The sequence below is a fragment of the Anser anser genome, assembly GCF_964211835.1.
Source record: "Anser anser genome assembly, chromosome: 14".
Classification (NCBI taxonomy): domain Eukaryota; kingdom Metazoa; phylum Chordata; class Aves; order Anseriformes; family Anatidae; genus Anser; species Anser anser.
This window is the reverse complement of record NC_139735.1, coordinates 17,032,771-17,055,605: the sequence shown is the minus strand read 5'-3', so window position 1 is coordinate 17,055,605 and position 22,835 is coordinate 17,032,771. Positions and strand designations below refer to the sequence as shown.

The 22,835-nt window shown below is 39.4% G+C and overlaps 1 protein-coding gene across 28 annotated transcripts in view; it reads left to right on the top strand.

The window, feature by feature from the left end:
• The window catches only part of TENM2 (teneurin transmembrane protein 2), a 1,465,234-nt gene that overhangs the window by 275,378 nt on the left and 1,167,021 nt on the right, over nt 1–22,835 (top strand). The window contains exon 1 of one of the 28 annotated variants that reach the window (XM_083799317.1): nt 13,019–13,034. The exons of the other annotated variants lie outside the window; for them this stretch is intronic. The gene's annotated coding sequence lies outside the window, so the exon portion shown is untranslated. Of the gene's footprint in view, nt 1–13,018; nt 13,035–22,835 lie in introns of those variants that run through there. 28 annotated transcript variants of the gene reach the window in all.

The window sequence follows — 22,835 nt, the reverse complement described above, 5'->3', positions numbered from 1 at the left end:
AAAGCAATTTCCTTCTGTCTTGTATTTCACAAGCTAGGTATGAGCTCACAGACACTTCTAGGGGTAAAAGAAGTGTGAGAGCCAGTGAATGCTGTGAATCTTCTCAGAGTATCAGTTTCAGAAACACTTGCACTAATCAGTGTTCAACAGATCTAGTGTGAAAATGGCCAAAGTCTCTCAATTTCATATTTTAACACAGGAAAAACTGTTGCTTAAGGAAGGAGGGGAAAAAAAAAAAAAAACGAATCACTTTTGAAGGTTTAGTCTTTTGAGTAATAGTGAAAAGAAATTCTTGCTAATGACAAAAAAAGTTAATGACAGAGTCTGAAAAGTAAAATGTATTGATTTTTCATAAAGCAAGGCTGCCTAAAGAAACCAAGTATTTCACCGGAATCTTTTTCCTTGTTACAAATTGTAAACATTTTTTATATTAAGCCCTAAATACACAACCCAGGAAATCTAATCAAATGACTCAAAAGTGTGTGACCAAATTTACCTGATCTCTCCAAAAATCTCACGATGCTGCATCTTAAACAGATATGTTTATAGTACTGTCTATTCTGCAAACTGCAAAATAAATAAGGTAGCTTGAGTGCAAAAACTTGTCTCGCTGGATTACCAGCAACTTCAGTTTGGGTTAATTTACTCTACTGAGAAACAGGCTGAATTAATCTTTGTGGATTTTTCATGCATTCAGTGTTAACATGGTTCAGCTGCATTTAGTGTCTGAAATAGTTCATTCAAAGCTATCTTTATGTTGGTTACCTAAGAATTTCCGCAAACAGAAATGTGAGAGTTTTACAGTTTGTATTTCCTCAGTAAACTTTTTTACTAAGCCACTCTGTTTACAGAATAGGTTTTGTTTGCTTTTATCAGCTTCCAAATAAAGTCCATCAAAATAGCATGTCTGACCACTGGTCTGGGCGTCATTGCTGTGAGAATTGCTGGGATTTACTAGAGGAGGACTTATACCTTGGTGAACATTTTTTCACCATTTAAGGTCTGAAAGGGAGTAGATATCAATATTTTCTTTTTCTGGGAGGAATAGGAGAGTAACATTTCAGAATAATAACCGATCCTTGTTGAAATAAATATGGATAAATCCATACTGAATGAATCTCTTTCCAGTGAGGCATATATGTGGAATGTGTTATCTAAATTCAAACATATCACAGAATCACAGAATTGAAGGGGTTGGAAGGGACCTCGGAAGATCATTGGGTCCAACCCCCCTGCCAAAGCAGGTTGCATTAGAGCAAGCTGCCCAGGTAGGTGTCCAGACAGGCCTTGAATATCTCCAGAGGAGTCTCCACAACCTCCCTGGACAGCCTGTTCCAGTGCTCCGTCACCCTCACTGTGAAGAATTTCTTTCTCATGTTGGTGTGGAACTTCCTGGGCTCCACCTTGTGGCCATTACCCCTTGTCCTGTCCTCACAAACCACTGAAAAGAGGTTGGCCAAATCCCTCTGTCTCCCACACCTCAGGTATTTATACACATTGATGAGATCCCCTCTCAGTCTTCTTTTCTCCAGGCTGAACAGACCCAGGTCTCTCAGCCTTTCTTCATAGGGAAGATGCTCCAGGCCCCGTATCATCTTTGTGGCCCTCTGCTGGACTCTTTCCAGGAGATCCCTGTCTTTTTTGTACCAGGGAGCCCAGAACTGGACACAGTACTCCCAGGTGAGGCCTGACCAGGGCAGAGTAGAGGGGGAGGATCACCTCCCTTGACCTGCTGGCCACGCTCCTTTTAATGCACGCCAGGATCTCACTGGCCCTCTTGGCCACCAAGGCACACTGCTGGCTCATGGTCAACCTGTCGGCCACCAGGACCCCCAGGTCCTTCTCCTCAGAGCTCCTCTCCAGCAGGTCGTCCCCCAGCCTGTACTGATACGTCTGGATGTTCCTTCCCAGGTGCAGGACTCTACACTTGCTCTTATTAAACCTCATTTGGTTTCTTCCTGCCCATCTCTCCAGCCAGTCCAGCTCTCGCTGAATGGTAGCACAGCCTTCTGGCGTGTCAGCCACTCCTCCCAGCTTTGTGTCATCAGTGTATTTGCTGAGGGCAGACACTATTCCCTCATCAAGGTCATTGATGAAGATGTTGAACAGGACCGGACCCAGCACCGACCCCTGGGGAACGCCGCTAGTCACAGGTCTCCAGCCGGACTCTGCGCCACCGATCACCACCCTCTGAGCACGGCCAGTCAGCCAGTTCTCAACCCACCTAACTGTCCACTCCTCTATCCCACACTTTCTCAGCTTTGCTATCAGGATGTCATGGGAGACAGTATCGAAAGCCTTGCTAAAGTCAAGGTAGATGACATCCACTGCTCTCCCCCCATCTACCCAGCTGGTGATGCCATCATAGAAGGCAACGAGGTTGGTCGAGCATGACTTCCCCTTGGTGAATCCGTGCTGACTACTCCTCATAACATTCTTCTCTTCCAGTTGCTTGGAGATGACATCCAGAACAAGCTGTTCCAACACCTTTCCAGGGACAGAGGTGAGACTGACCGGTCTGTAATTTCCCAGATCCTCCTTCTTGCTCTTCTTGAAGACCGGAGTGAATTGGCTAACCTCCAGTCTTCAGGCACCTCTCCTGTTCTCCAGGACCTTTCAAAGATGATAGAGAGTGGTTCGGCTATGACTTCTGCCAACTCCTTTAGCACACGTGGATGCATCCCATCAGGACCCATGGATTTGTGTGCGTTGAGCCCCCTCAGACGCTCCTGAACCACTCTCTCATCAACCATGGGGGAGCTCTCCATTACCCAGACCCTTTCTCCTCCCTCCAGGGTCGAGGAGTCCCGGGGGGGAGTCCTTGAAGCAAAGACTGAAGCAAAGAAAGCATTCAGTATCTCCGCCTTCTCAGCATCTCCCGTTACCAGGACACCCCCATCGTTCAGCAAGGGACCACATTATCCCTAATCTTCCTTTTACGGTTTACGTACTTAAAAAAAAACCTTATTATCCTTTATCTCTTTTGCAAGCCTCATCTCTAGGTGGGCTTTAGCCTTCCTCGTCGTGTCCCTGCAGGCCCTGACAACACTTCTATACTCCTCCCAAGAGGACAGGCCCTTTTTCCACATTTCATAGACCTTCCTCTTCCTTTTGATCTTGTCAATGAGCTCCTTGCTCATCCACGCAGGTCTCCTGCCCCCCTTCCCCGATTTCCTACTCTTAGGGATGCACCGATCCTGAACTTGGAAGAAGTGCTGTTTCAATGTTGCCCAGCTCTCACAAGCACCCTTGCCTTCTAGCAACCTAGCCCATGAGATACCCCCAAGCAGGTCCTGGAAGAGGTCGAAGTTGGCTCTCCGAAAGTCCAGGGTAGCAATCCTGCTTTTAGCCTTACTTCTTCCACCAAGTTCCATCTTGAACTCCACCATCGCATGGTCGCTGCATCCCAAGCTGCCCCCAACCTTCACATCGCTAACAAGCCCATCCCTGTTGGTAAGGACAAGGTCCAGATGCACCCCCTGCCTCGTTGGCTCCTCCACTGCCTGCGTCAGAAAATTGTCTTCAACGCCTTGTAGGAAGCGTTTGGACTGCGCGTGCCTGGCCGAGTTGCTTACCCAACAGATGTCTGGATAATTGAAGTCCCCCATGAGAACCAGTGCCCAGGATTGTGAGGCTACTACCAGCTGCTTGTAGAAGGCCTCATCAACCTCCTCCTCCTGATCTGGTGACCTGTAGTACACCCCCACAACAGTGTCCCCCATACCAGCCCACCCCTTAATTCTCACCCACAAGCTCTCCACTTGTCCTTCACCCTCCCCCAGGTGGAGCTGGGTACACTCTAATTGCTCCCCCACATAAAGGGCAGCCCACCCCCTTGCTTCCCCAGCCTGTCTTTCCTAAAAAGGACGTAGCCTTCCATGACAGCATTCCAGTCATGCGAGCTGTCCCACCACGTCTCTGTGACTGCAAAGAGATCGTGGCCCTGCGACTGAACGCAGATCTCGAGCTCATCCTGTTTATTTCCCATGCTCCGCGCATTGGCATACAGGCACAATATATGTGTCTATAATAAAAACCTTATTAGACTGATTTTGGAATTTTTTCTAATTGAATGTTAAATGGCAACTTAGTTTTGATTGTTGTGTTGACTACAGTATGGAAAATTCTTACCCATTCTGTGTGAGCTTTTGTCCATTTCAGAGGGAAAGAAATATAAACTTCATTTAATTTCAATAAGAAGGGAAACAGTAATAAACACATTATTGATCAAGCCATGAAATAGAGGTAAAAGAAGTTTAGAGGCAATTAGAATCATACAGTAATGTAGGTTGGAAATGACCTCAGCAGGCCTTGCAGTCCAACCCTCACTGAAAGAAGGCCTCACTGAGCTACGTCAAGATGCACAGGGCCTTCCATGAGAGTTGCTGCAACAGGGGAGGTGGTTTAGATCTTTCATTGTTGCGTACGAGCCGAGAGATATTAAGAATGCATGCTATATATTTTTTTGTTGTTGTTGTAAATCACAAAACAATATTTTGTTTGAGCTATTTATTACTTTATGTGGCTACTTGCAATCAAGAACACAAACTGTTTGCTGAAATAATAATAAATTCTAAAGAAACTCAAAATGTAAGCAACCTTCATCAAACTTTGCATTTGCTGCTTTTTCCCCTTTTCTATTGGCCTCTCCAATGAGTTTTGCTTTTAAGATTTTTTAAGATTTTGGAGGATTAATCCAGCATATCTCTCTAGCTTTGCCCTCTGTGATCTCACAGGATAAACTTAGAATTAATTCCTCATACCCTTTCTGATGGAGGAGATAAGCCTTTAGATAAAATGTTATTTCAGTTGCTGTCTTATCCGGATGTTTGAGCTGCCAGTTAAATTGTAAATTAAAGGCTCAAAACTCTGGATTATGGACTCCAGCTTCATTATTAATGAAATATATGCCCTTTTCACAGTTTGTCATTTTCCTGTCTTCCAAAAAGCTCCCAGAAATATTGTGAATTTTTTCCACTCCTCTGTTTAAACAAAACAAAGACACAGTGATACAATCTCCCTTTTAGAAGACTAAGTTTCTGCCATAAATAATTGATTCATGCCTATTCTGTCCACTTGAATGACCAGCCTATGGAAATGTGAAGTTACTTCCGTAAGGTACTTCTTGCTTTGGAATAAAGAAGAGACTGAATCAGACTTCCATCATTATACTTGTCTGCAAAGTTTGCATCCCAAACCATAATGTGACAGAAACTTCTCCATTGTCATTAACCTTTGTATACAGCCTATCAGTTTTCCTACTTCCATGAACTCGTTTTCCCAGTTACGCATTGGGGGTTTATCTCAGTCATCCCTTCATAGTTTTAAGTTAAGCCAGTTAAATGACTAAATAAAAATTGATTGTAGTATTTCAAAGCTATCTTTTTTCACTGTGCCTTCCTGTAAGGACAGCCATTCTTTACAGAATGCTACCTGTACTTGCAGCTCTGTTTCCATGTGAAATCTTTGTGAAATTAAATTTTAGGTATTAAGATGGAAATCTCATGAGAGAAGTTGTTTATTTGTAAGACCCACAAGATGTTGATTGGTTTACATGCAACCTCTAGCTCTTTTTGTGGCTGCAGTATATATGTAGAAAGGTTTATGGAAATAAAAGAAGTATTAAGGGTTTGAAAGTCTGCCTGGTAGTATTTGTCATCTTGGTAGGTTTTTCTGTTCAGTAAAAGCATGATTGGTAGATAGACCAACTCAGTGGGGTTATAGAGTGATCAGCCAAATAAGTGGGAATTTTAACAGTTCAGTGATATGTGTATATCTGCTCATTTTATCTCTTTCCAAATGATTAGTTCTTCAACCTCTGTTCCAGCTTCTTTTTAAAGGCAGTGATTCCCCAAGGGAGAATGCATGCTGACCTTCTCTGATGGGCCACATCTTCCTCTCCGCAGTTTGCTCAGGTTGGACTGTGATGTCAGCTTGCAGCCTTCAGCCTATGAAATTAGCACTGCTACGTGCTGTTTAGGTACTGTGGTGCATCCCACAGGTGTTTGCATTTTTTATATACTTTGTATGTTAACTGACCTTGCAAGTCTGTGTTGTCACTATTTGCTTGAAGAGGGCTGCATATGGGAGCTAAGTTCATTTATAGATTGGAGCTGTACTTAGTGAAATGTTTTAGAGCACTTTGGAATGGAAACATCACCAATATGTACATTATTAATGACAGCATAAGTACTTTGTAATAGTGTATATGGCTTATTGATGAAAGTAATATGAACTGCATTATTATAAAGAGCTATGAAAAAGATAGAAGATTGACAGGATAAAAACAAACAAACAAAACCTCTTCTATTAGACATACGATTTTAAAAACTTTCTCTGTTTTTCATTACAAAACACATAACCACCTTGGGCTAGAGAGGTGTGGTGAAAAAAGTTGAAGACTCTATTCACTGTACAGGGCAAAAAGTGAGTGAGGTGTTGTTTTCTTGTTTACATAAAATGGGTATGCTGAAAGTTAAAATATGCACTAGTGGTTGAAGAAGTGCATTTAAAGGTGAGGTTCTGTTTAGAGAAGTAGTTAGAGTAAACAAAAGATGTGAGGACTTACATGATTTCTCTTTGTTGGACAGTAGTATAGTTCTTATGTGGTCAAGAGACCTACTTTCTGTTCTTAACTACGCCAAGTTCAGTGTCTCTATTAATTATCCCTCCCTGATTCATTCTAAAACCAGTCAAGAATACCTTTCTAATGCTCCAGAGCATCCTATTGTTTTTCTTTTTAAACACTGTGTATTAGTGTTTTTTCATCTTCAATAGGCCTTGAATATAAAATAACTAGTAGAGGATATTATATCCTTCTAAGTGGAATTGTAATTTGAATAAATTACTCAGTTGGTGTTAGACACAAACTTACAGCAGCCAACACTGTACACTTGTTGAATACACACTTGTTCACTGATTGCTGCCAAGGTAGGTGCCCTCAGACACTTCTGCAGATTCCAACCCTCAGGTTTTATTTCCATCTTTCCCCCAGTGTTAATAGTAGGCTATCTTAAACTTTTCTGCTTGTCTGCACAACTGAGTTTCATGTCATTAGCAAACTCTTCAGGTTCTTTTGACCCACACTGATGAGTATCTCCTTCTTCCGGCATCTGCGTAAATGATACCTGTGGTAGGCTACCATACTTCCCAATTACCTACTCATCTTTTCTTAAGTTTTATTCTCTTTATTTCTTGATATTTAAAGCAGATGAATGGATTCAAGGAGGAAAAATATCTTTTATTGCAGCCTTACACTTTTCAAGATAATCAGGCAATTTCATGTGACTTTTGACTATAGAATCATAGAATCATCGAATATCCCGAGTTGGAAGGGACCCATAAGGATCATCAAGTCCAACTCCTGGCACCGCACAGGTCTGCCCAAAATTTTAGACCATGTGACTAAGCGCACAGTCCAATCGCTTCTTAAATTCAGACAGGCTTGGTGCAGTGACTACTTCCCTGGGGAGCCTGTTCCAGTGTGCAACCACCCTTTCGGTGAAGAACCTCTTCCTGATGTCTAGCCTAAACCTCCCCTGCCTCAGCTTAACACCGTTCCCATGGGTCCTATCACTGGTGATTACGGAGAATAGGTGACCTGCCTCTCCAGTCCCCCTCGCGAGGAAGTTGTAGACTGTGATGAGGTCCCCCTTCAGCCTCCTCTTCTCCAGGCTGAACAGGCCCAATGACCTCAGCCGCTCCTCATACGTCTTCCCCTCTAGGCCCTTCACTATCTTCATCACCCTCCTCTGGACACTCTCCAACAGTTTTACATCCTTTTTGTACTGTGGTGCCCAGAACTGCACACAGTACTCGAGGTGAGGCCGCACCAGCGCAGAGTAGAGCGGGACAATCACTTCCCTCGACCGACTAGCAATGCCGTGCTTGATGCACCCCAGGATACGGTTGGCCCTCCTGGCTGCCAGGGCACACTGCTGGCTCATATTCGACTTGCTGTCAACCACAACCCCCAGATCCCTCTCTGCGGGGCTGCTCTCCAGCGTCTCGTCGCCCAGTCTGTACGTATAGCCAGGGTTGCCCCATCCCAGGTGCAGGACTCGGCACTTGCTTTTGTTAAACTTCATGTGGTTGGTGATCGCCCAGCTCTCCAATCTGTCCAGATCTCTCTGCAAGGCCTTTCCACCCTCATCTGAGTCCAGAACTCCTCCAAGTTTGGTGTCGTCAGCAAATTTGCTCAAAACACCTTCTAGTCCTACATCCAAATCATTTATAAAAACATTGAAGAGGACTGGCCCTAAAATGGAGCCTTGAGGGACCCCACTAGTGACCATCCTCCAGCCAGATGTGGCCCCATTTACCACAACCCTTTGAGCCCTGCCCGTCAGCCAATTGCACACCCATCGTATGATGTTTTTGTTTAGCTGTATGCTGGACATTTTGTCCAGTAGGATCCTATGGGAAACTGTGTCAAAAGCTTTGCTGAAGTCCAAAAAGATCACATCAGCTGGTTTCCCTTGATCGACTAGATGGGTGATCTTATCATAAAAGGAAATCAAATTTGTTAGGCAGGACCTACCCCTCGTGAACACATGTTGGCTGGGACCAATGACTGCATTGTCCCCCAGGTGCTCTTCAATAACTTCAAGAATCATCCTCTCCATAATTTTACCAGGCACTGATGTGAGACTGACAGGCCTGTAATTGCTAGGGTCTTTTTTCTTGCCCTTCTTGAAAATTGGCACAACATTTGCCAGCTTCCAGTCTACTGGGACCTCTCCAGATTCCCAAGATCATTGAAAAATAATTGAGAGAAGTCCCGCGATGACGTCAGCCAGCTCTTTAAGCACCCTGGGATGAATCCCATCCGGACCCATGGACTTGTATGGATCCAGGTGGAGCAGCAAATCCCGCACACGTACAGGGACGGTTGGGAGTTTGTCGTTCCCACTGTCATGGTCCTCCAGCTCAGGGTACCCTGGGTCCCGAAGCCCATCATCAGTGTTGAAAACAGAGGCGAAGAAGGCGTTAAACGTCTCTGCTTTGCCTATGTCATTGTCTGTGAGGAGACCTTCCCCATCAAGTAGCGGACCTATGTTTTCTTTGGTTCTCCTTTTTCTGTTCACATATATAAAAACACCTTTTTTATTGTCTCCCAGAGACATGGCCAGCTTCAACTCTAGTTGGGCTTTGGCCACATGAATTTTCTCCCTACAAACACTAACAGCATCCCTGTATTCCTTCATCATCGCCTGACCCTCCTTCCAGCAGCCATACACTTCCTTTTTTCGCCTAAGCTCCAGTAGGAGATCCCTGGTCAGCCAGGCCGGCTTTCTGCTCCGCTTGCCTGACTTCCGATATTTTGGAATCACCTGATCTTGTGCTTTTAGGAGGCAGTGCTTAAAGACTGACCAGCACTGATGGACGTCAATGCCTTCAAAGGCAGTTTCCCAGGGGACCTTGCTGACTAGTTCCCTGAGCAGCCTGAAGTCTGCTTTCCCCATGTCCAGGGCTGAAGTTTTGGTGACAGTTTTCCTTCTGTCACCATAAATTCTAAATTCAACCACTTCATGGTCACTATGACCGAGACGGCTGCCAATTGCCACATCTCCCACAAGACCCTCTCTGTTCTCCAGCAACAGATCTAGGAGGGCACCTTTCCTAGTTGGTTCTCTTAGCACCTGCACCAAGAAGTTATCATCTAGGTGCTTTATGAACCTCCTGGACTTGCTTGTGTCAGCCGTGCAGTGATCCCAGTTGATGTCTGGCAAGTTGAAATCCCCCATTAGGACAAGGGGAGTGGATCTCGAGGCATCTCTTAGTTCTGCAAAGAATAATTCATTGGCGTTGTTGATATCATATTGACATATGTCAATATCAACATATCAGCGTATCGACATATATCGATATCATATCCTACAAAGCAGCAAAAAATTATCCCAGAGTTGGGATTCTTTTTTATGGTTTAATGTTAGATAAAGTCCAAATTCTGTTCTGGAGGTAATAATAAAATTATGCTTAGGATGCCTCTACTGTCTAGAATAGATCGTAAGTTGATATTTTTTTGAAGTTCTCAGAATTAGAGCCACTCTGATTGGAAGATGAAGGGCTAGTGAGAAGAAGGGAAGTACAAACGGTTGAATATTTTTCATTGCATTCTTCCTAAGATTCTCAAGTTTCCACAAAAATAAATCCTTTCTACGTAAAAGGAACTTGAATCAATAGGAAGAATCCTTACAAGACACAGCAGTGTCCACACTGTTTTTGAATTTCTTTCTTCATTTTAAGATATTTTGTCATGTACAGCAGACAGCAGCTTTCAACATGTTTTTTGTCATCTCAGTTTTCTGGTTTTGTTCCAGTAGCTGTAATTTACACAACAAGGGGGATATCTTATTTATTTTACTCACCACCAAGATAGAAGGAAACTTTGTGATCAGAATGCGTCTAACAGTGAGATGCCTTGAGTTTGTTGCCAGAGTTCTTTGTCAAAGATGCTCTTTTTCTTTTAAAGTAAAAATAGGTAGGATAACTGTAAAAAATGGCAGTGTACATCCCTAGGGGATATGTGACTTGCTTCACAATGAACAAAACCAATATACTTCAGACAAATCGTGCAAATTCTTATTTCTGCCCTATTAAAATTGGTGCAGTGATTAGACAGAAAAGAATTATTTAAATAGGACTGACAAAGCTGATTAATTAATTAATCCCTTCTGCTATTTTTGTTTTTGTCAAAACTGCAGCAGTCTGTTCATTAGAGATTCAAACTTTGATCACAAGAACGTGTCCATTCATCTAAAAAATGTAGTCCATAAGATTGTCAGATGGGATTCTGTTCACATTGTGTCTTTGAAAAGCTCTTGTGTTTCTCCCTTGCTAACCACTAACTTGTCCAACTAGTCCATTCAGTCTATGGGGATTGTATGAGTAACTGGTTGTCACTGTAGTAAGGGTAACTGTCTAGTTTGTAAAGACAATTTTTTTTCGAACTCTTACTCCCTCTGAATTTTAGTTTCTTAAAAGGTTTTCACTTCACTATGTTGTCATTGAACATTTTGTTGTTCTCTGAGGATCAACTTAAGAAAGTATATTACCGATCTACCTACAATGTCAGTCATATGACTGACCTATCTTTGCTGGACAAAAAAGTAGTGACTCAAACATAAGTTTCTGAATTCAGAAGTTACCTGAAATAAAGAACAAGAAATTCCTTTTTGGTATGTCCATTTAAAGAATGTATAGCAGTGACACCTATGGGTGACAGAGGGTTTCATTACTTGAGCAGAAGATCAGTTTTCATGAAGTCACTCTCATCTCTTCCTTCCCCCTCCCTAAGTCAGGTTGCCTTTTTCCCATAATAACAGTGTTCCATAGACAGCTATTACAAGTATATCAATTTATATATAGCTAGTTTTTTGTTGTCCCTCTATAACCAGATTCAAGTAAGCACAAGTTCTACAGGAATATAGACAAGTCATTGGGCAATTTTTAATACTTAAATATAAATATAAAATATAAATATATATAATATAAAAATATAAATATAACAATATATTATTATATATAAATATATAATAATAATATATTCTATGTAAAGTTTAAATAGCCTGTAACTCTACATAACACATCCAGGAAACATCATGCCATAATCCATACTGTGTAACTCTTTCACTGATTCCATTTGATGAAGAGCTGTATTGTGACTCTCCATCCCACTGCCATGCTATAAATGTGATTGTAGCAGAGATGCTGCATGACTGAGGAGCAGTTCCCATAACTGGAGTCCCCTGGTTGTGTACTTAGTTTTCTCAAGGAGGAGAAAGATACTATATGTTTATTGGAAAAATGGCGCTGTTTGATTAATTCTGTTGGAGAGAGCTGTAAAGAAAATACCTTTATAAAAACATGGAGTACAGAAGTTGCATAAAGGAAGGAGGGTAAAACCACAAATGAATTTAATAATATGATGGAAAGTCTTTCCCATCCCCCAATATGAAGCCAGGACAGTGCATGAACGCACTGAAGCATATTTCATTCCTCTGCTACTTAGACAAATCTATAACATCTGCATGAATAAGGAGAGGTATAGACCTTGAAATAACCATGCAGAAAGGAGATCTGTTGCCCTCTTGCTTAAATGTGAAGTTTAACAAAAGGCAAATGTTATTTGTGTGTAGCTATGTGCACTCCAAATTCTCCTAAATTTTCTTTGAAGCTGGTTGTACAAATCTGTAAAAAGTAGCTTTGTTATTCGTCGGAAAATACTTTTCTCTCTCTGTGAAAAATGTGGGTGAAAGATAATCATTTTTATCTAAAAGAAAAAAACCTTTACTTCAAAGGAAAATGATAAGCAATTTCTGCTTTAATTTTAGCATTAGAAAATTAAAACTTGTACTTCAAAAATAAAATGACTTTAGAATGAACTTTGGAGAAAATCAATTTAAAGACTTCTAATGACTCTAATAGGTTTTGGACTAGGCCCGAAAAAAGATAAATTATGAACCTACCTTCTTCTTCTCCCTTCAGGAACTCAGAAGATCTTATCATCAGAGTGTAAATCTCAAATGAACAGCTTGCTGCTGCTTTTATTTATCACCTCCCAAAGTTCATTGTAGTTCTTGGGGGAATCAGTTTAATTACGACAGTAAATACTGTTCTAATTTTTTTCACTCAATGATGAAAAAGTATACAGCTATAATTACAGTCTGTGCATAGCATGCTTTGTCTCTGATTTACTTGTTTGCCAAAAAGCCATTTTCATGTGCTAATATTGCAGCAATAACAGTGTCACGTGGCCTACTTAAATGGCAAGTGTTTAGCACATATCTGAAGTCATTGTGGAGCATGCATTCTAAATAAACTCTTTGCAATAATTATAACACTGAAGAAAATCAGAATCTAGGTAGCTAGGAATGGAGTTTTCAAATGTCACCCATCTGCACTGATAACAATGCACTGTTTATGTCGTCCTTATTGGGGTGACAGGTCCAGTACACAGAAACTGAAGGAAGGGGTGCAGAGAAGGGATATAAGACACGGCTTCTACAGTTCCTGACTCTTTAAACAAAATGGTATGAGATTTTTTCCCCTAATTGAACACATTTCATTTTAAAAAACAATGCGTTTTTTTTCTTCTTTTCATTGCAATGACATTCTTGCAGGGATGGCTAAAAGCACTCAGCAGGAAAGCTTTGAATCCAGTTATTTAGAAGTGTGGAGAAAGGCAGCAGTTTTAGGGGAATGCAAGATGGGTGGCTCTTGGTAGAACAGTAGAAAGAGGGCTGTGAGTTATATTTTCAAAACGAAGAGATTAGAAGAAAGATGGGCAGGCTACTATTATTCTGACTTTAATAACATCAAGGACAACTGAATTTCGCTCTTAATTGAAGTTTCCTTCTCCAGGATTTCAAAGAGAGCTTGCCAGACTGGTGTGAATAAATGATTGTCTAACTGTCAAATGCCACAGACCACCTTGATTTTGTTGCTGCCAGGTCATCCAAAAATGCCAATTCTCTATAAAAGAATCAATCCCCTGAAAGCACAAGATGTCTGTTAATAGATTTTTTTCATTCTTTCTTTCTCAAATGGGATTGGTTTTCTGATGGTTTAAGAAGAGCTTCCTCATGGATCACCAGCTATCATACTGACAAAATGAAAACCTAACTAATTCTCAGAAAGAACAGGAAATACAGCAGTACACAAAGATGAGGGGTTTTCGAATTAAAGCCCAGATCCAGACATTTTATAATCCAAAACACATTTTCTTAAGCTGTAGCTAGTAGAATGGCAATCACATGCAAGAAGAAATCTTGGCACCAGACCATCAGATCTCTGCTGTGTGTTAGAGAGAGGCAAGAGAAGGCATTTTTTTCTTAAGAAATCATAAGGGTCATTTAATCTCCTCTTCCTTACAGAACATAGTAGTTTATATATATATATATATACATATGAATATATTTTGCTTCCTTAGTTGAGGTGTAAATTAAATTCTATGGTGGGTGAATACTTTGAAGGTTTCTTGTTGTGAGGCTTCTGAGGTTCATACTGACAGTGGGTCTGTAGTTACATGTTCAATATATAACAAATTATTATAATATTGTAATCATTTTTGAAAACACATTGTATGAATAAGTTGGTTCATTTAAATTTAAATGTATTTTATTTTAGTCATGAAAGACTTCCTTTCCATCAGGAAACTCTGAAGTATGTATCTTTTATAGGAAGGAAAATATAGAACATATAAAATAACAATTGCATGCCTTACCTTTGCATCATCCTTATTGAGAAATTAATTGGTATTTTTAGAAAAGTACTAAATTAAATCCCAGTTTGATCCAGGTGGATCAATTGCCCAGGCAGTGATCCTGTTGAGGGTCATGGATTCTTCTTATGAATACAGGGTTACTATTAGGTAACTTCGTAGGTCCGAGAAGTTTGTTTATTGAGAATAAACATTCAGACATGCAGCTCTATCCACATGACAAAGTGCAAACTGGCAGAGCTTCATCAATCACTAAAATGAGAGATAATTATACTTGAATTCTCAGTTAAAGAGCATGCTCAGAAAGTCCACTTCCGATAAGTTCTAGTCACTTCCATTCCCAGTTTTTATGCCAATATCCCCAATGCCTATTTCAGACCATATTTTGAAAATAACTGTTGCCACTGTCTCGTTCACATGAAGTCACTGCTAGGTATTGCAGACTATGTATTAAACAACTCCAGTTCTTATTATGGAGGTGTTAGAAATGCAGATCCTTAGAGAGCCTAGTAGATTGAAATATTGACTCTTGCTTTGCATTTCATGACTATCCGAAATGAGTAAGAGCAGTATGGAAGAGTTTAGTGCTAGTGTGCTAATGTAGTTTCTTTTGATCCTAATTCTAGACTTTTCCTTAATTATTCTTAATTTTGATCATGTGTTATACTTTTCTTACCTGTTAGAACAATCATAAGAGTTGAAATTAAGCCAAAAATATTTTTGTTGGGGATCATGTGTTGTTAATTTAGAAAGGCTTAGAAAATGTACGCTTGAATTAAGGCTGTAAAAAAAGCACAGCTGATCAGACTGTTAGTATGTTCAGCTCAGAATCATATCACCTCCTTTTAACCTCCACTATGACAGTCAGTGATCTCTCTGAAGTGCTGCTCCATAGCAATCAAAATGAAGATAGGTTGGCTCTGACATAGCTGATCCATATAAACTGTCAATTTGAGGTATCTACAAAATACTTCTGGATTCTCTGGTACCTTGAACAGCTTATGAGCTATTTTGAGAAATGAATACAAAGCAGCTGGTGTACACATTGGTCCATAGTATCTGGACAGTCCTCAGCATAACAATTTCTCAAAGTTTGTCCATACCATATCCCTGCTATTATATAGAAATGCCGAAGTCCAAACCAACATGTGGTGTGAGTGGGAGCATGCAAAGTTAGAGTAAGGACTGACCAATACCACTTCTGGTCACTGCTCTGTCAATTTACCACAATCTACCTCGAACCACCTGGGGGCTGAAAGTGATTTTTCCGTATCCTGATGGCATAGTGATGTTCAGCTTTTTTCCAGTGACCTAAAGTGTAGACAGCCACCATTTTTCTGTGAAGACAAATGTTGAAGAGAGGCAAAAAGATTTACAATGCTTCTTATGTCTTCCTGCCTTTGGTGAAGAGGAAATAGCTGGCAGACTCAGTCCTGCATGCACCCCATGTTATTCAGATCAACTTTCCCTCTTGGTTATTCCCTTAGGCAAAACCCATGCAACTTCCAGCATCTTAATGAGGCAGATTGCTTTATAATCAAGCTACATGCATCAAGTTAGAGCTCAACACTCTTACACTCTGAATTAAAAATGAGAGTGGCAGAGAGCATGGGTATGTTTTGGGAGTTTAAGAACCATATAGTGGTATATCCTTAAGATAAATGAAAGAATCATATCTCTGATTTTGATTTTCTCACCCGAGGGCACCAACTGTCATCAAGACTTTACAACAGAAGAAATATTTCCAAATTCCTTACAGCCTATGAGGAAATAATTTCATATAGCATAATTAGAGGCTCATCTTGTCACCTAGAAGTTTTATTTCATATTCTGTTCCTGGTGTATTCACCTAGCTCATACGTCCTAAGCAAATACTTTTCTATCTTTGAATACTTACCGATTATCTAAGAATTCTCTCCTTACTTTCCCATCCTCCTCTCCCCCAGCATGTTGGTTTAAGGCGGATTATTGAAGTTCATGATAGAAAGGTCACAAAGGCTTAAACACTGTTTTCTCGCTGTCCTGATACATCTTTTCTGTGTGTAGACATCTTCAGTCTCCACGCAGGTCAGTCATACTCTATCTAGAACCTTCATTTTGAAAAGAATGAGAATTACTATGTTTTAGTAAGAGATGTGTTAATTGCAGTCTCCAGTTAATAAGTGTTTACAAAATCCCCACCGTATTTTTTTATTGCATTAGGAATTAATGTTGAGTGAAGACTTTTGTATATGAGATGCTTGGCTAGTGATTGACACATAGATTGAGTCATAGAGATTGAAACAGCTCAGCAGTCATTGTCTACACAGGAAAGTATGTTCAAAATAAATAAACATATGAGCACTTGCAAAGAATAAGGACCTGTTTCTGTCTTCCTGCCTAAATTTGTAAGCCTGCACTCAGTTTAGCTGTATTTAATAGACTAGAATTAGAATTAACGAACAGTGCTGAACTCTTGCAGATAAATGCTTCAGGGCTGCTAACACTATTCTGCAGAGACTTTAAGTGTATGAGGGGATTTTGTCATTTGGTGTTTTTTTTTTTTTTTGGGGGGGGGGATGTTTTTTGTTTATATGGTTTGGTTTGGTTGGGCCTTCTTTTTTGGCAATGCCACCAAGCAAATTCAAGTTCTTTGGAAAGGATGGTTCCTAAAAACATAGAACAAAAGTGTTGCGCTTTAGCTTGTCATTTCTTTGCTATTATTTTGATGTTGGAATTTCTGATGATGGAAGTTGTAAAGCAAGAAAAATTATGGGTTATGTGAGAACCACGTAAGAATATACGGGGAGACTAGCTTTTTTGTTCTCTCTAAATCAGGTATGTGAAAATCAAGAATAGATGTAAGACTACACACTTAGCAAGAATAGCTTGGTGTAGTTGATTTTCTTGGTTTTGGTGCTCACCACCATTTTTATCAACACAGTATTTTTCTCAAAGATTAGGTATGTACATAATGTCCTTTGTGAAGTAATTAGGGGGCTGGTATATTACAAGCAAACTTGCCTCACAGTTGGAAACCTCTCCTTTAGAAATAACTTGGAGGAAATTTGCTTTTTAGAGCCATATTGAGCAGCTCATTGTGACAGAGGAACGATTTCCCATCTGAAGGCTGTTACTGTTTCCTAGCCATTGTGAGCATGTGAATGACTGTGGTCTTTAAAAGGAGATTTGCTTTCCTTGGAAAACTCAGAAAACTTGAAACTTTCCTTGCAAAAATTGGAAACTTAAGATCTGCTGTAAAGATTAAGCTGTATAAATTGAAATGGTTGGATTTTTTTGTGAGATTTTTTTTTCCATGGTTTGACTTAGTCCACTTTACCTGACTTTAGAAAATATTCAATAATTAGAAGCACCAAAAGCTGGTAAAACGTGGGTTGAAAATAATACTGATTTGAGACTCAATTTTTAGGGAACTTTTTCAAAACAACTAATGTAGGCCTCCAAATATAGTTGCAGAAACTCTTTAGATGTAATATTTATATTTACAGACAATGGAAAGATGGAAAGTATTGTTTCTAGCTCTGAAAAATAGTCCCTTAATTCTCAATACCATTTTGATGCTTTTCTGTCAGATACAATGTTTATATCTAGTTTATCTGAAGTTTGCAGCATCCTTAATGAAAACCTAATACCATTTCATTTTTAAGCTTACACATTCAAGATGTCAAGGATAAAGTCTGTAGTTAAAAGATGTTAGGGCAAATCTACCCTGCAACTATCTTTGGGAGCTATCAGTTCATGTGTTAGGTCTCCATCTCAAACTTTGTGTGCACACACACAGTCAGTAACCACTTGTATATTTATGTTACTAAAGACTTGCCTAGACAAAGGATTTTATGACCTTTTTCTGAGAAGTGCCAGGAGCTCTGTTGTTTGCAGAAGACTTTTGAAATTGAGCCATGGAGTCAGATCATTGCCTTCTTTTGCCCGGAGACTCCACTCAGGTTTAACTGAGGTATAAAGACAGCGTCATCTGAGAAATATTTGCAGTCAGCCACTATAGAACACACATTTAAGCCTTGCAGTCTAAGACCAGGTTCCTGTTATTGCCAAAGGAACTTACTGCTGGCATAACTAAGAGTAAACAGGAGGAAATGGGACAGAGATATGAATTGGATTTCCCACTATAATCTCTGTGAGTTTGGTGAGAGCATGGTGCCCTTTGTGTATACCTGATTCTGCAGAGCAGCAGTACCAGTAACTGAGAATTCAAAGAAATGAATGCTGTTATTTCTCCTTCCACTTTCTAAAATCATCAAGATTATGTTGACCCAACTTAACTAGTTTAAAATCCCATGTAATTATAGCATTGTCTGCTGAATTTCTTTTCAAATTAATTGCACTCAATGTTGTGGCAAACTAATTTTGGAAAATCATTAGAAGCAACAAGGCGCTCACATCTTAAATCAGTTTATTCCTGTTATACTAGGAAACCCCAAAATAAAAGATAGAAAATATGGAGACATTAGTAACAGTAGCTGAAGGGTTAATAAGACTTTAATTGAGTCACTACTTGACCAGGCAAATTATATCCCTATTCACTGTGTGCCATTTACACAACTTTTCCATGATTTCTTTCCTAAGGTAATAGGCCTAGCAGCTAGCTGGCTGCTGCTCCTGCTATGCTTCGGCAGCTGTCATTTTGACATATTTTATGCTTTCTTTAGAAGAGAGAGGTTGATTGAATGTGAGAAAAGTGGAACTTTGACAGGCTGTCAGAATCCCTTGCAGTGCAAACCTACCTGCCAGCTAACTTGTTTCAGGTTTATTTCAAAGAAGGTTTCCTGCACACAAACTTCCATTACTAGCCTGAGAAGCTCTTAAATAAGTAGCTTCCATTTTGTCAAAATCTAAATTAAATAATTTTCACTTCAAATTGGTTTAAATTTCAGAAAGACATGGTATTTCTGAGAAAGCAAAAGCAAGTTCACTTTTCTCTGCCCATACACAAAGGCCTAGGTGGATGAAGGACATACTGTTCTTTACTCCTTCATTATTTTTATTGTAATCAGTTATTTTTCCTAATATATGAACAGACTTCTGAAATTCCTAAGTCAGTTCATGAACTGATCAGAAGTAGGTGTGTTGTAAATGATCATTCCCTTATAGGGGGTCAAGCTGGGAAGAGACACGACTGTTATTATTGGAATCAAGCTGCTATAATTAATAGCAGATAACTATTCAGACAACAGTTGGACTTGCTCACTGACATAATTCATTTTCTCACAGCCATCCTGTTGGGGCAACCCCGAAAGCAAGTTCAGAAGCAGAAGTTGTACTGGTGTCCTTGGGGCTTCTGGGTAGATGTTTGGAAAGTCCCCCTGAGTGCTCCTTGCTTTCTGAGATGTAAATATGTACTCTTGTAGTATTCATTTGGAAGTAGCAGTTACTGACCTCTGGGTCTGGTCTGAGTCACATTGCTCGTAAACAGGGCTAACGTGGGCTAGTGGCCTTGGACAGGTTCAGCACACTCTTGGTGTCGTCTTTTACCCATTCTTGCAGGTGCAGCAGAGCTAACGTTCTCTAGAGTTAAATCAATTTTGTGAAACTTTTACATAGTCACTTCTTAGCAGGAACCTTCCATCTCTTTGACCTGGATTTTTCTGATATTAAGATCTCCATCTAAATCTATAGATACCTGTAGAAACCATTCACTCAACTCAGAGAAAAGTGGTCTTTATAAAAGCCAAAAATGGGTAGAAGTGAAAACAGGAACTTCCATCTTTTTCTGTTGTGTTTTGCTATCGTAATAAAATCCAGTCTTGAAGGCACTGTTCATCTGATTAATTTTAAAATTGTTTAGGTATATAATCTGTCACAAATCTTGCTATTGTGCGTGCACTGCCCTGGTTACATTTCTATGCAAAGAAAAGCTGGATTTATGTTTACATGTGCTATTTTCAATTTGCTTGGTTTCTTGCATGAAAATTGTTAGTAGCGATATACAATATTTGTTTATCTGGGTTATCAGGCAGCTTTTGAGGCACATTTTATATGCACTGGCTTTGGTACTTGCATTTACCTGTATTTGCTAATTAGAAGAATAGATATAAGATAATAAGAATAGATATTTGGCTTACTGTAATTAGTAAAACCTTGTTTTCTTTCTTCTCCGTGTCTTGTAAAACACCCGGTGTCCACTAGTTGGTTTCAACCTATGTTGGACCCAAGCTGCTTTTCTGTCATTATAGCTTTGAAATTGTTTGGGGAAGACAGCCACTGTGTGAATGTAATTACTTTTAACAGAAGTTGCATAGAGGAAAGTGGAAGAAACCCAACTGTGGCAAACAGAACATTTGGTAATGTGATATAAATTCCTACCCATCCCCTGATAGGCAGGTCATAAAATGCCTACAGCAAATTCAGTGCCACTCTAATCCTAAACTTGCTAACTGTGCCCAAGAGTTAGTGAAAAAGTTAGCCTTTATTGCAATCAGCAGGTGTCAGTGACTCAGATAATAGCAGTGCTCCTAATGGCAGTAACAAATGAAGAAAAATTAAACAAAAAAAAAATACAGTGAATCACTGTGAGTGGATCTAGTTGCTGTGCCATAGCAATTTTTGTTTGTAAGAAAATATAAAAAAGCACTTTCATTCTGAGCTGAGGGAGAAAAATATTAATTCAGGCAAGGTACTGCAGGTATTTCATTTTCCTGTTGAGGACTGGAGAACTTGCAGAGACCCTTATAACTGTTAGGGTCAAGTTAATGTAATCTGTGACCACTTTCCCATAAGATTGATGGAAGAAATCATCAGAATTCTATTTCTTGTCTCAGATAAATTTTTCGTTTCCTTCTAAAAAATATTTTTTTCCCCATGTGTATCCAAGGTATTTGCAATACAGTTATCCAAATTATTCCTCACCAAAACACACAAACTTCAAAAAATGAGATAACTTTGTACAGCACTGCCAGATACTGTTAGTCAAGCAGGTAAGGTACAGCAATGAAAAGTATTTCTCTAGACGATTCAGAATACTTTCTGAAAGTTGTCTACTTTGCCTTAATGTTTATTTATCCACATTATTTACTACTGTATGTAATAAATAGTGACAATTTAACAGACTTGGACTACTCAAGATACGATTAACCACTTAATCACTGGAAGCCCAAAGACAACTTAAAAGTATACTCTCTCTATATATATATATATATTTTTTTTCCTAGTCCAGCCATTAATAGGAAAATTATAGAAAATTATAAAGTTTAGTAGATAAAGCTGTACCAATTTTGTGAGTTCATAGCTTCAAGGGGACTGCTCAGGAGTTAAAGATTCACGGTAGGAATTTTATTGTCAGGATATTTGAGAATTTTGATTTAATACAGAGTTGAGAGAGCTTGCTGAAAACAGTGAGAGCTAAATTCTAAGAATTATGCAAGTTATCTTTAAAAGCAGAATATGGCATTGGAAAGTAAGCTGCAAGTCATCACAAAAATTCGAGAGCAACTTCTCCCTCTGAAAGCAGGGAGTTGTTGGATTGTTATTGATTTTTGTTCAGAAAAAAAAATAAGTTTTGGCATTTGTAGTATCTAATGTGATGCCTTAGTCCAGTTCAAGTTGTTAAGTTTTGCTATTACAGAAGTAATAAGTCAGAAAAACATTAATGATTGAATTAATCCCTTTCATTTTTCCACGTGAAAAAATTTTCCTTTTCAGAGATTTTTATATGCTCAAGGGACATATAAAAATTAATTTCTAGAAATAGATTTCCATAGAACTTTTTCTCATTTCTTTGGCTACTCTTTTATCATTTCTACAATATATATTTTAGACTTGGTCATGTAAAGACCAGATACACATTTTAAGAAACTGTATAGTCTGCAAGATCTGCAAGTGAAGCTGTCTGTATGCAAACAGAAAACCATGCAGAAGTCAGTATAGCATATTAAGGACAACATAAGGGATGTGAGAATTTATACAGAGTTTGTCTGAATGCTAGTAAATCATGGAATCGCTTTGTTTTCTGACTTCTGAGACTTGCCGCATAGGAAATATTCACTTGAACACAAAGAAGTACCTTGTGCACAATTTTTCATATGCTGGCTTAAACCATTGACATTTGAGTAAAGAGCAGAGATGTCCTCAGTGGCAAAGAAAAGTGAGTTTTCAATGCACGTGCTGCATACTTGTCCTCCCGTCCTTAAATTTGATGATGTTACTATTTTTTGTTGTTGTTGTTTATTTTGCAGACTTTTTCATTTACTTAACTTGTAAAATCATCGTGGTTCAGGCTGAAAAATGTGTGCTCGCACACAGGTATGCATGTGTGTATGTTTGTGGGTGTGATAGTCAGTCTTCTGGGAGCCAAGTTAATTAAAAGCTAGATTAGGCATTTGTACAATGAATTGAGATTTGTACGTTTAGTTACATACTTAAATATATGTCTGTATGTGTAGAAATGTATATATACATCCCACACATATATTTACGAGTATATATGCATAGATGAGAAGTATTTATATATATATCTGTGTCTACATAAATATGCATGTGTGCATGCAAAGATAGTTTTTTTTCTTCCTGAAGTCATGCACTGTATTCATACCTTTACCAGATTCTTTCTCTATGGCACTTTCTAAATTAAATGTGTTTAGGTAAGGAGGAGGATGGT